The sequence below is a fragment of the Oryzias latipes genome, chromosome 23 (assembly GCF_002234675.1).
Source record: "Oryzias latipes chromosome 23, ASM223467v1".
Lineage (NCBI taxonomy): Eukaryota > Metazoa > Chordata > Actinopteri > Beloniformes > Adrianichthyidae > Oryzias > Oryzias latipes.
This window is the reverse complement of record NC_019881.2, coordinates 5,239,477-5,253,819: the sequence shown is the minus strand read 5'-3', so window position 1 is coordinate 5,253,819 and position 14,343 is coordinate 5,239,477. Positions and strand designations below refer to the sequence as shown.

At 43.2% G+C, this 14,343-nt stretch overlaps 1 protein-coding gene across 5 annotated transcripts in view; it reads left to right on the top strand.

Moving 5' to 3' along the window:
- Positions 1–705: 705 nt before the first annotated feature.
- Positions 706–14,343, top strand: part of foxp2 (forkhead box P2) — a 121,816-nt gene continuing 108,178 nt past the window's right edge. For 2 of the 5 annotated variants that reach the window (XM_023952094.1, XM_023952093.1), the window contains exons 1-3: positions 707–1,157; positions 8,390–8,492; positions 9,085–9,150. The gene's annotated coding sequence lies outside the window, so the exon portion shown is untranslated. Of the gene's footprint in view, positions 1,158–8,389; positions 8,493–9,084; positions 9,151–14,343 lie in introns of all 5 variants that reach the window. The other 3 variants (XM_023952090.1, XM_023952091.1, XM_023952095.1) reach the window with 3 other exon arrangements.

The following is a 14,343-nucleotide window of genomic DNA, read 5'->3' as shown; positions in this document are numbered from 1 at the left end:
GAAATATGGATCTCCGTGAATTCACAACAATATTTGAACAATTAAAATTAAGTGTATGAAACAAATAACAACAAAAAAAAACCCCTCAGTTTTACTTAATTCATTAAAGGGAAAAGTCACAAATTAGTGGTAAACATGTCGATTTTATTCGAAATGTAGCATTCATTACAGTAATTTGAATTTTTATATCAAACTCTTATCGCTGTGCACCTTGCAGACTTATATGGTAATCATAATTTAATTCATATATATATATTTAGTAGTTGTCTCTTTTTTACAGCTAGTCTTTTGCTAAATGTAACAGAAAAAGCTGCCGTTAAGAGTGTCTCCACTAAGGTAAAATTCTCTGAAAACCGTGGAAATAATCCAAAGAAAATAAGGAAATGTGTACAGATTTTCTCCTCAGTAATCCCGGTTAATTTCCGAACATGAAGGCATTTTTATTTTCCCAGGCGCAGCAAAGCCAGCACACGAGCACGAGGCTTTTCAGTTGAACTTCACCGTCTCTGTCCGAAGCACCGAGAACTATTTGCTTTAGACTCTCGTGGAAGCTTTCCACTCACGACACGAAATGGTAAAAAAAAAATGATTTAAATAAAAACTACCCCCAAAAAAGTTTAAATAAATAAAAAAAACACCGGAAAAGTTTTTATTTACACATGGAGCAGGTGGCCCTGACGTCACACGAGGTCGCAGTACGCCCAAAAATAACAACACACACACACACACCTCCGCGCACAAGCAAGTGCCTCCCCTGGGGGGGTTTCTAGTCCCAAATATCCTCGCTTGCTGGGATTCAGCTTGATGTGTGTTTGAATCGAGGAAAAAAAAAGTGGAAGAAAAAAAACAAGGCGCTTCTTCCTCGCATTGCGCGTCATTCAAACAGGACTCGGTGTACTGCTTTTCTCTCTGTTGCATTAGTAATAACAGCGGCTTTGACGAGAGTCAGTGGGAGAGAGTGTGTGTGTCTCCCGACAGCGGTGCCCAGCAGAGGAATACTTGACCTTTTTTTATTTACTCTGCAGCTTGTTGTTCGTTTTTCCCGGCGGTTATGGTGGACAGTCACGCGCCAGCGTAGAGGACAGCGACTTCTCACCTGGTGTGTTTCCGCGAAGGAAATATACCTGCCATCTTTTTTTTGTGTGTGTTAAATCTGGGTAAGTTGTTTTTTTTTTCTGACCAGAACCTTATTTCTCTCCTTTACTTCTCCTGACTGACTGAGGACATTTAGTTGAAGTTTTTAAATGTTATTTTAGCTTCTTATTTATTCACAAACTGCTCAACGACTTTTTAATGTTTATGAACTGTTGACAGGTTTAACCTGTTTGCTCAATGGAGTTCGGTTCGGTTCCGTTTAGAACAAAGTCCAAACGTTAATTTGTCTACAAGTTGACTTTTAAAACTTTTTATTTTTATTTATTTTTAAATATCTGATCCTGAAAGTAGCGTTTTTGGTTGGTACTCACCGTGAATTAGAATCAATTACAAACAAAATACAAAATAAAATAATTTGAACGCGGCTATTAACATTTATCAGAGCTAAACATGTGAATAATTTTATTTGTCTTAAGTTATTAGTCACATTTTTGTTATTGTGAAGAGCTTGAAGAACCGTTTTAATGCGTCTTTTAGCTTTAGAAGATGAGTTGTATTTTATTTTGAAATCTACGTTTTGTCTTCTGCAGTTTTCCATAAACAATTTTATTAACTTAGATGTTTCAAAACGTGGCTTATCATTTTATGATCATTTAAAGACTTTAGATACATTTTATTCTCCACTATTTGTTTAAATATTCCAACTTTCGTTTTACTTTTCTGACTTAAACTGAAAAATCAGATTATTCTTTAAAAGGACTAAGTGAAACAAGACCTGAGAACAATAACTGATAAGATGCTGCATAGCTGAGAACAATGTTTTCCAATTTAAAAAAAAAATAAAATAAAAAAATTCTTGGATAATTCAAAAAGTGGCGTCCCATGAGCTCCTCAGGCCCGCCTCCCTCCGATCAGCTTTTTTGCCCCAGTCCGAACCAGCCTGGATGCTAAAGCTTGCAGAGTGCACAGGTGTTCCCTCCTCAGCTATGCAGGTGTGAGCCATCCCCCCCACCCCATCACACACACACACACACTCTCCCTCATTCAGCAGCTCTCACTCTTCAAAGGCCTGGCAGCCATAAATGCCCCACATGAAATATGTCAGCGACTGGTCACAATCAGCCTCTTTGTTGGAGCCCGGCAATCGTTTTCTGTAAAGTGTGTTTCCATGCTGGTGTGTTTGCTGTGCGGTAAGCGAGGTCACTAGACTTTCAAACAACAGCATGAACCCCCCCCCCCTTCTTTAAGCAAAAGGAGACCTGCCATTAGTCTCTTCAAGAGTGACCCTTATCGGGAGCGTTGCACTTATTACCCCAGCTCTCCCCCCCTCTTTGCGTCCCTTTTTTATTTTTGATTGCTGCATTCATCATGGGGTGGTCGTGCTCTACATTATGGTAATAGGAAAATGAATGTCCTCCACAGGATTAATGTGTATACCCCTGTCATATGTTTCAATCATTTATCAAAATTAGGATTCGACTTCCAGCGCGCTGTGCCACGGCTGGATTTTTGTTTTCCGTTGCAGCTGCAAACGGTCATCCCTATGGGGCTGATGGTACTGAAACGCCGTTCGTCTGTACATTTTCTTGGTCTAATTATTTTTCTCTCTCTATATATATATATATATATATATTTTTTTTTGCTCCCTTCGAATTAGCTTTCAATTGTGCCATCTCCCATCCCCCAACCCCTCTGTAATTACACAGACCGCTCGCTCAACCCCTTGAGGTGTTTCTACATTTCTGGGGGCGGCGGCGGCGGCGAGCGGTTGAGATGATCAAGGGGAGTGGTGCGGCGGCTTCCTCCTGGACAAACTACCTGGCGTGTTGTCATCTCGGGTTAACTTCGCCCCATTCCTGAACCCAAAGTCGATTAAACGGCATGTGTTCTTGTTTTATCTCCGCTAACTTCATAGAAATGTTTCCATGACAACCTCCGTGCAAGTTAAAGCGACCTGAAGTGATCAAGCTCTTCTTTTTTTAAATCCTCATCTCCTCTTGCACTTTACCCCCCCCCCCCCCCACACACACACACACACAACCAGTAAGAATGGAATTTATGTTGACAGTTTTGGCCTTTAATGGCACTTCTGTGCCGGGCAAAAGTATTTGTTTACCGGGATCATACGCCGCTAGCTGTCAGTTTCAGAGTTTGACTTCTGGAGATAAAAGAGTGCATTACATGCTTAAGAGGCCACCCCCCCCCTCTCTGCACTGCAATTATCCACATCACAGTAATGATGTTTTGTGTCGTCCCCCCCCCCCAGATGCTGGGAGTTTTGAGACGGCTCAGACTTTTTTAGTTCCGCTCCGGGTCACTTCTTAAGCCCGGGTGTTGGGCGAAGGCGAGGCACCTCCTTTGGGTCGGGAGAAAGCGGCGCTGGGCGGAGTCGGGAGATTATAAGAGGGAGCCGGCGGGGTCCGAGGAGAGGCAGTTAACTTTGTTCTGTCTGGGCGCGTGATCTGATTTGTTTGGAGTTCGTTTCTCGGGATGTCATGTTTGCTTGGCCCAGTTGAGAAGACTCTGGTTATATATTTACTAAGAGGAAAACAATCGAGAGTCAAAAATCCTCCCCTTTCAAGGGTCGTAAAAAAAAATAAAAGGGCACAAACAAACGACAAATCTCCCAGAAGCGCTGAGAACGCAGCTGTCAACTTGTGTGGACGAGTTCAGTTCAAAGGCAGAGAAACGTCCATGCAACACTGCAAAAGTATTTTAATTTATATAAACAACTATTCTTAAATGTTTGCATAAACAACTCCAACCTTATCTCCCTTTCTGAGTTATCTACCAAACCCTGACTTCCCTTTTAGCTCCAATTTGAGCCTTTATTTTGGTGAGTTAGCATGGCGTGAAGGCATTGCTGCCTTTATGAAAGCCACGGTCAGATAGACAATGTCCTCGGGTTGGAAGGAAAAAAAAAATGTTGGTTTTTGAGGTCTTGCCCTGAAAAGAAAACACAGGGTCAGTCATGGCAAAAGGCAAGGTCGGTCAGTGGTGCTCGGGTGGCGTTCGCTCGTAAACAGTCGGGCGTCATTTATGGCTGCGAATGGTAGCGTTTTTGAGTGACCTTTATGTTGAGACTTTGCAGCATTGACCAAAAACAAGACAGAAATGCTCTAGAACAGTAATACATGAGATTGCTCGCGATGAGCTTTTCAAAATAAAATGTTTTCTCCAAGGACACCTGGAGAAAACGCAGGCTGAAATGTTTATTTCAAACATGTTGTGGGTTGGAAAAAAAACAAAAACATGTCAGTGGGGGGGGGGGGGGGGGGGGGGTTGTGTGTGACAGTAACCCTTTCTGACAGGCACATTAGGCTGCAGAAAGAGCATCCAGCTCGGGGCTGGGGGCATATGGTGCTGCCTTCTGCTGGCGTAGCTTTAGACCAAGTTACAACACTCGTGCAGGGTCATGACTGTCTCAGGTTTGTTCCTTCTGCCTCACCCATGTATAGGAATAATGCGGGGGGGGGGGTTATTGTACCATTGACAGACTACGTCGAAGCTTCAAGTCATGCTCCATTAGTGTCCGACCGTAATGACCAGTCTCAAGTTTAAAAGCGTTGACGATGTCGATTCTCTCCGTCCCAAACACCCAGAGGGTAGTCCCCTAATCCCGCTCTAAACGATGGCCGCCGCGTCTTCACCGCGCCGACTGCTTGACGGTTCCTTTTCCTGCGCTGCGGATCGAACGGACTGGGATAATATGTGGGATGACGCGGGGCTTTGATTTGAAGGCAGCGGGTCGCTGGGAGGGTAATTACAGCCCACTGTGCAGCTTCCTGGATTTCCCAAGGATCACTGCTACAGGCTTTGACGCTTCCCGAAAAACAAACTGAAATGCCCACAACATCTGGACCCCGACAAAAACATTGTTTTCTTTTAATTGTAATGATATTTGATGAGTGGTTTTTAATTTAGACCGTCGTTTCTGGGCAGGCAGTAAGGCAGATGGTGGAGGGCCCATCAAAGCTCCAAACTCCTCCCGGCAGCTGTTGGGTCGTAAACATTTTTTTTTTTTTGTCTTTTAATTCTTGCGTCTTCCGTCTGCGTAGCGCGGCTTGGGTCAAGAGGAGTCAAACCTGTTACAACACCTGTTTCTGCATACATGCAAATCTGTTGTTTTGTCATTTCATTAGGCAAGGCAAAAGGACGAGAGAGTCCCTCGTGGATGCAAATGCGACTGGCGCCGGGCCGAGTTGGCACGCCGCTCAACAGAAAGGTGCCGGAGGCAGGCTCACGGGAGGGACAGGAAGTTGCGTTTCTGCTAATCAACCATCAGCTTGGATGGGTTCCCAAAATTTTGAGTGAACGCTGTCTTGCTACTGGGTGTGTAGTGGTGGTGGTGGTGGTGGTGGGGGGGTGACTCCCTCTCATTAGACGTCTTTATCTTTACTGGGAAGATCTTTAAGGCATGACGAAAGCCCGAACCTGCCACACGCGTGCCTGCCACACGTCATTCCACCCCCCCCCCCCCCTCCAGCTCCACGGTGTCCTCCCCTCCCCTCCCCTCTCCTCCTCCCATCCTCATCCCTCCATCATCTGGCGGCCTCCCCGCTGTGATTGCCTCTTAACCACATGTGCCAGCGCTGGGGCCTGCTCCTGCTTCGGGGCTAATTGTCCACTGGTGAAGCTGCACGCTCGTTGGCGGGGGACTCCCCTTTCCTTCTTGGGGGGAGGGGGGGATGACGACAGTTTGGTTGCAGATCAAGATCTCAGTTTACTTTTCCCTCTTCATGTCCCGAGGTTGGCGGTTGTAATCCGTCAGCTGTGCTCAATGCAACAAACGTACCATAAAATTAAAGGTTATTGCCGAAGCGCCATGCCAACGCTCCCAGACGCTAGGAGCCGGTGTGTCGCCCTGGAAAGGACTGCGCTGTGTTTCTGCGTCTTGTCTGCTGCCTTTGATCACACAGATCCACCACTTTTTATGAGTCACCCCTTGATCGATTGCCTTTTGTTTGGCTGAACCGTTTTCCGTTGAAACAAACTTGAAAGTCCGCTGAATTCCTTTCAGGTCGCTCTAATCTCATGAGAGTTTGTCGTGAAGGGCCTCCCTGAGTGGAGGCTTGAAGGTGAGATGGATGGATGGATGGATGGTTGGTGGGACCGAACCGCAGCCTCACAGCTGAGCTAATCTCATCTGATAGCTAAGGCCTTCCTCCTCCTTTCTACACTCCCCCTCCTCATCCTCTTCTCTTCACCAATGGCTCAGGCTTGCAGGTCTGCTCTTACCACGCAGAAGGCATTAAAGCCGGGCCCCACAAGCCCCCCTCTGATATGGGAGAGTTCATTAGAGATGTGCCTTTGATGGGCAGCCTTTTCATGTGACTACCGGTTTTCCAAATACCTTGATGTAGAAGCTTAAGAAGGCATTGTGTCGTAAGCCTTTCTTTTGATGCGACTTATTTAGATCTGCATAGTAAATCAGTGGGAGGGGGGAGTAAATAACCAGCCAGCAGATGGAAGCAAGGCGATAAGGCAGCGGCGAACAATCGCGTTTGTATTTTGTTATGATGTTGACAGCAGCTAAAATTCACTAATCTAGAGCCGCTGATCTGCATTTCAAAGAAATCTCATTTAGCAGCGGGAAGGATAAAGTTCCTCTCATTGTGTCTATTTTATTGCATTCTTTGCTAATTTATCTGGCTGCAGATTTAACGCGCGGGGCTCGGCGTGGCGGGAGCCGGCATCCGCACGTTGCATAGGGATAGAGGGGGGGGTCTTAAATACTGTGAAAGCGGTTACGTCTAGACTGTGAGCTGAGGGTAATTACACGTCTGACCATGAATGGAATGAGTTTGAAGACTCATCTTTCTTCAGGCGGCCCTGAATTGCTCGACTAACGCTGATAAGGAGCAGTTGGTCCCTACAGAAATATTGCTCGCGACTTTCCATACCCCCCCCAACAAACGCCTAGGATGGTATTTACTTTTAAGATAAAGTTATTGTGTACAGTAATCTGACTTGTTAGCATAATGCGGTCTTTCATGGCAGGACCCTCCTTTTCCTGCCGTGTGGAGGTATTTGTGGTGCGCGTCTTAAATAGTTTATCTTGACTTAGAGCTCTGAGCTTTTTGTAAATATCAGCCTATAGCAGTATTAGGCCTTCATGAATACTTCAGTGCATTTTGCCATATTTATAAGTTGATAGAACGTACCAATGGTTTTACATTTTTGGGGCGTAAATCCATCTGTGTTGTTTGCCAAACCCCAGCGCAAATTGGAGGTCATCCCGACTAATGGCATGCCAAAAGCTTTTCCCGTGAATAAAGGATGAATCCGCAGAGTCCGATGGGCTTAAGTCTAAACACGGCAAAATAGTTGCGTTGTTGACTTGAAAGCCTCAAAAGTTGCACAAGAATTACAGTCTGTATTGCCACAAAACCAACCCACCGACTAATTCTGAAAGTTTTTTTTTTTTTTTTTTCTCCCTGCGCCCCCTCCCGTCCCTCATACTTATGAGTTCCCGCTGCACCGCAATCTGCTGAAATATTATAGCAGTTGACATGTTTTGTTTTCGGCGGCGCTCTTTGAGCTCTGGGCTTTTTTGTACAGTTCAGAGAGCACATTCCTGGGGATCCGGCAGCCGCTGGTTGCCTGTAGGGGTCATTGGAATTCTGGGAGAATAGAAGGTGGGAATAAACACACAAAAACGTGCATCTCGGGGAAAAGAAACCCCCATTTTGTGCTTCTTTAACCCCCCCCCCCAGGAGTGGAAGTTAACCTCCATCGTCCTTCTTAGGTACTTTTTGTAGTTTATTTATCCCAGTGTGATAGTTACTGTCCAGAGTAAAGTATGCCTTTGCTTAACTTGTGTGATTAACCCAGAGAATCCTGAAGGTCTTTAGCATGCAGGCTTCCACGCAGACAGCTGAATGGGTGGGGGCGGGGGGCACAGGAGAAATCAATCGTGTCAAGTTAGCGGTGTGATTTACTCCGCGTTGAGAGCTCAAGCCTTCCAGGCACTGCACCTTTTAACTTCAGAGCGAGCTGCGTGGGGGTGTTTTTTTTTTTTTAGGAGGGGGGGGGGGGGGTGTTGTGTTAGTACACGGCCTGTTGGTGCCTGTTGGTCGTCCCGAGCTCTGACTAAGCCTGACCAGTTAGCGGCTTTCACCTCCACATCGTAAAGAAAATAGTTTTGCGTCGAGCCCACACTTGTCTGCACTGAAGACGCCACAGCGGGGAAAAGAAAACCCCATCAAAACCTGAATGCTACAAGGTGGACTTTGAACTAATGATATATATATATATATATATATATATATTTGTATTTTTTTTCTTGTCTTAGTGAACCTACACCGCCGCCTAAACCACCGCCTAAACCCCCCATCCCTAATCCAACCACCTTTCCAAGCGACAGACCACAACAACAGCAAGTTTCCCCCCTCAGGGTACGTATTTGAACAAAGAATCCCACAGACTGAAGAAGAAGAAAAAAATATTACAGCATCAACTGTCTTCAGCAGTCCACCTTAAGAGGAACGGCCTTCAAAGAAAAAACAGTTTCCAAAGTTATCTCTGTTCTTTTCACATACAGTGACAGAGATTGTTAATCTGCGCTTCTGTCTGCAGCCGCAGTGTTGTGTTTTCGGTTGATCGTACGGCCGGTTGGGGTTGGGGGTTGGGGGGGGGGGGGGGGGGGTCACAGGGGTTTCCATACCACTTCATATGTAACAAATCATCTTGTCCGCTATGATAGAATTACCCCTCCACTGGGCAACCTCTCAGTCCAGCCTGTTTGGTTTCACACTCCAAGGACTTTCAATCTACTCTCACTTAGTCCGGAGTTATGATATGCACTCCAGAACCCCCCCCCCTGTTTTGGGTTTGGTATGGACCTGTTGACATCATCATTAAGAGTTGAGGCAGACTGATTAAAAACAACTTTGGTTGCATTAGTAGTTATGTCCTGATGGGTTTTTATCTTTTTCAGTTATAAATATTGTTTTTGGTCAGACATCTTTGTTTTTCCCCTTTTTTTAGGATGAAATATGCAAACTCAGCACCCGTAGATGAAAGCAGTCAACGCTTAGAGTGAAGGGAAACTTGGTGAGTAAAAGGACCTCCTGTTTTTGTGTCAATGTTTTTCATGTGATGTTTTTTTGAGAATAATATGAATTTTATGAAGCATGAAATCAGGCAGAACTTCAGTGAATCTTTGTGTAGATGTTGTGTTTTTTGATTTGGAGAAAGTTGCCGCGACTACCTGAATGTAAAAGAAACTGGATTATAAGGCGCACCATCAGTGAATGGTTGATTTTTGAATTTCTGTTATATAAGACGCATCAAACTATAAGGCGCATTAGGCAAGACGAAAGAGTCGGAGATAAGTCTGTCAGTCAGACTTAATTAACTGCGTTCACAGTAACTCTAGGACTTGTAACACCGTACACGTTAGCATAGTTAGCACTTGTAACACGCTACACGTTAGCATATTTACGATACTTGTAACTCCCAACGTTGTTCCATAAAAAACCAGAACCATACCGCTAAAACAAGCGTTACTGTGACTACGCTAGCTCCCAACTTTGTTAATAACATGTAAAAAAAAACACAGTCTGACATTGCTACACATCAGCCGTTTTTACGTATTTACAATAACACCCAACCTAACATTTTGACGGAGTGCTGTGTCCCGAAAAACATCAAATAAACACAACCAGAATTAACCATATATAAGACGCTCTGGATTATAATCAAAATTCTTGCTCTTAATTTGCGTTTTCTATGCTTGATCTTCAATTATCTTCAATTTTATCTTGAAAATATCTCAAAAGCTCTTGTTTTAACAAATTAAAATTCCTCTAAAACCGCAGTCTAGATGTTTTCAGATCAATAAGAGCAGATAGAGTTATTTTTGGACCGTCCAGCTCACATTTCTATGATTTCCTGTCATTGCACCCTCAACCCCCAAATGGTTTGAGCTAAGCAGAGTTCCTGTGAGGGGGCAAACGGGGGAACCCACCATGGGTCTTCACCCTGGGCACTCAAAACCGTTATGAGGAGCATAAATCAAAAGGACTTGGATCCTTCCCCTTTGGTCGCCTCCATTGTGTGGCTGAGTTGAGCTTGGTGGGGAGGGTGGAGGTTTCAGGGTATGGAGATGAGGGGAAAGCCCCCCCCCCCCCCCCCCCGCCTTCCCCTCACAATCTTTATCTACCATTAACCCCAATGCCCCGGTGTGTGGCTGAGATCAGGGCCCGTGGTCAATCCCCCATTCAGCGCCACCCAGAATATTTGAAAGTTAAGCTCTGGCGCTTAACAAAAAGAAAGAGTCTCACTCATCAAAGGCTTCCCTGCTTTCCCTCGGCGTTCCGATGGTGTTCCTGTGCTCTTCAAGAGGCAGGAAAAGTTTAGAAAGTTTCACAAAGTTTAGTTTGGGGTATAAATGTCACTTTCTGTCCCAAGATAAGACCCATCTAAATCCAATCCAGGAACTCTCAATTTCCTCCTTAACCGCACCATTTAAAGCTCAAACAAACACGGCGTGTTCTCCTTAAATGCACACGCATCCTGAGAGCTTAGTGTGACGGCACATAACTGAATAAGTAAAAGTTCTTTCTGGCTTTATTTGCATCGCTCGCCTGCAGCACCAAGATGTTTTCTTCTTAACATCTGAGCCAAATGAGGCAGAAATGGTCTTTTCAAAGTGTTTGCAGCTGAAGTGTCTGATCTCTGCCTGCTTCCATCAATGTTTCAGCTCCTTCCTTCCTCAGAACAATACAGGAGGCTTGTTAAGTTTGATATAAAGTCTTTCTGAATACACGGAATACTCCGGACTGTTGCTTTTTCCTCTAGACCGAATGCTGACCATTTTTCAGCATGTGACGACCAAAACTTTTTTTTTTATACATAAACATTTAATCATTGGGAAAAAATGTTTTTACTTTAACATTACTTCCCTTTCTGTATGCCTTAGTCACAACTCCCCTTACGGGTGTTCATGCTAATTTTTCTATGGGCGTGCTGCGGGTGACGGGGTGTAGCTAACACTTAAACAACATGTAAGAATAATTAAAGGTGAAGCAGGTGAGGCGCAGGCATGTCTGACAACACTGTCTTTCTTTTTTTGTTTTTTTAACGTCCCTGAACAATGCACACTGCGCACGGAGCCAGTTGGTGCTGTTCAAGTGATATGTGTGCGCTCCTTGCGTGTGTGACTGTTAGAAAATTAGACAATCAGTCTGTGTGGGCGTCCTACATTTCACCTGCACACCTCTTGTGTGTGGCATTTGTGAACGATTAGTAGTGGCCAGTACTCGCAACTTACTAATGACTAGAGTGTGGCGTGCAACAGCATCACTTGTATGTCATAAGTGTGTGTAACTTACCTTTATCCTTAGGAATACTTCAGTAAATACTGAAGTATTTATGCCTTAGTAACAGCTCTCCGTACTGGTGGATAGGGGCTTTAGTAAATACTTACCAAACCCACAAGAACTTTAAGACACACCTGCACCCTAAGGGGCAACCACTCCTCTCTACGACCCTCCAGGAACCCGGACAACCCAAAAACCCGCCGCCCCCGTAGCGGTCCGCCCTGTATGGGTGCAAGTTTTAGGGCACTGGAATCCATTTTTGTCATTTGGGTAAAACTGCATTGAACTTTATGAATATTTATTACTGACTTGGATTTATTATTAAAGCACTTTCAACACCCAAATACATAGCAGATATTTTTTTTTTAATTTACAGAGTAAAATGATGAATTAGGAAGTGATAAGCGTACAGTGTTCCTTTGTTTACATTCTAAAAATAACCTGGAGTATGTGAAACCGGCGAAGTAGGATTGCAGATGTTTTAAGGCTGTAACACTCCTCACTACACACTTTATCCACTTTTCTCAGACAGACATGAACATTTTCATGCTTCTTTTTCTCTTGTTTAAACTCTCAACGCTTAAATGTTCATAGAAAAATAAGTCCAGTATTATAGAATGAAGACAAAGGTCTTATAGCAATTGAAGATTTATTTAGATTTGATGAGCTGAACGCATTCTGGGCAGGAGATGCGACACGGAAAGGGTTTGATTGACAGGCAAACCAGTGCACTGTAAGAAAAACATGTGCGAGACCGCAATGTTCTGTATTCAGAACCTTTATTTTCTTTAGTCTTCAAGAAGATGTGCCGTAAAGTCAATTTTGAAATAAAGCCCGATCACCCTTTTTCTAATCCCCTTCCTCAGTTTTCAGGAATTTGAAAGGGAGATCTTTTGTCGGAGTAGAAAAGCACGTAGATGGCTGAGAGTCTGGAGGAGAAACCCTGAAATGTTTGTCCAGAGTGTCCACAGTTGCCATGAGAATGAAGCCAGAGTAAAAGCGAGGTGGCTTCAACGCCTTATTGCTTCAGAGAAGATAAAGAGTCTATTGATCTTTATGTCTGCCTCTTTTCTCTCTTTTTTATCTGCTTGTTTTAAAAGTGCCAAACCTTTATCTTATTTTAGGGACACATCTGTAACTTCAAACTCTTGTTGATTTTCCTCATTTGTGTGAATGTTTTATTGTATCTGAAACTTTGGAAGTATTAAGCCATTCGAAATGCCTTCTTGAGTAGATTCATTCAAAACCAATCAGGAATTCGTATTGTTTCTGTGCATATGCATTTGAGAGAAGTTGGTGTGGACGCCGCCGTCGATGGCGTCCATCCAACAGGCTGAGATTATTGTGAAACCCAACCTGAAGCAGGCCTGACATCAGAGCGGCCTGACATCGGGGTGAACTCCCTCCTTCAGGTGGGAAGAATTAAAAGTGGCTTCACCGACAGGTGATAGTGTCTGCTGAATCCGTCACACAGTTGTGCATTCTTACCCTGGAGGCCTGAGCGCTAATTGTTTTGACAGATTGAACTTTTGTGTTATCACCAGGCTGTCATGGAGCCTCGTTTTTCAGCGTGCACACGTTGCCTAAAGCTTATGTTAGGCCTTCAAAGTACAGTGTTTTATAGAGAGATCATAATCATAACATAAACTAACTATATGGCAACTTAACCTCCTGAGGAATTTTGTTTATTCCAGCGTCTGAATATCGTTTTAGTGTAAAGCGTTGCCAGGATTTGACTTCTCAATATGTTTGTGCTTGATATCCTATAAAGATCCTTTAACTTTTTCATTTGTCAAGGACAGTAGAGGCTGGCTTCAAAAAAATCCTTTAAAGTCACATTTAGTAAAAATGCAAAATCAATTCATTGAATCCATGAATTTATTTGCACCGAAAGGTTAATCAGGGAAACTATTTTCAGTTGATTTTTAATACACATGACTTTAATAATCAACTTAAAAAAATATCAAAGCAATCAATCAAATCATATCAAGTAATGATAGCTTAAAAAATAAATTGATATTTAATCGCAATACAGTCTCAACTTGAAACTTTAAATTGAATGAATTCAGTATTTTCAAAGTAAAAGTCAGCCCTTATTACTGTTAACTTTACTGTGTTTTACAGGATGACAGGGCGCATTAAACAAATAAAAACAGTCAGATTACCGTATTTTCCGGACTATAAGTCGCACCAGCCCAAAAATGCATTATATAGTAGAAAAAAACACAGATAAGTCGCTCTGGACTATAAGTCGCATTTTGACGGGAAATTTATTTGACAAAATATGAGACCAAGATATAATAACTTGCACAAACTCATATGACAGAATCATAGCAGACTGTTTATCTCATAATTTCACAGTAATTCTTTCTCAAACTTATTTATTTATTCCTTTCATGAAGCATCATTGGTCAACTAATACTCTGTTTTCATCCTGTATTTGTAGAAACAGTTGTCATTTTTATTGCATTTCTGAATCTATGAAATCATTGGAAAATAGAATATTATGCTGTTAGCCTTCAAGAACTTACTGTAAAAAATTTTTTTGCTGATTCTCTGAGTCACTTAACATACTCTTAACACTTAACATACCTCATACATCAAATTGACCCAGGAACATCATCTCTGTTCCTCACAAATGAACATAACAGGAGGGTTAACAATGTATTTATTTCAATTTATTTCTAATATAAGTCGCTGCGGAGTATAAGTCGCACCCTTGCCAAACTATGAAAAAAAGGGCGACTTATAGTCTGGAAAATACGGGTATGTGGTTTGACAACACTACCCATTAGGCCTGCACAAAAGATCGCAAATTTATTGTTATCGTGATATCAAGCTGTGCACTACGGATACCGCAAAAGTCTGCGAAATTTCCAATGAATGGGAGCCGTAAATGTGCTAAAACAGTCCTATGGTGGCT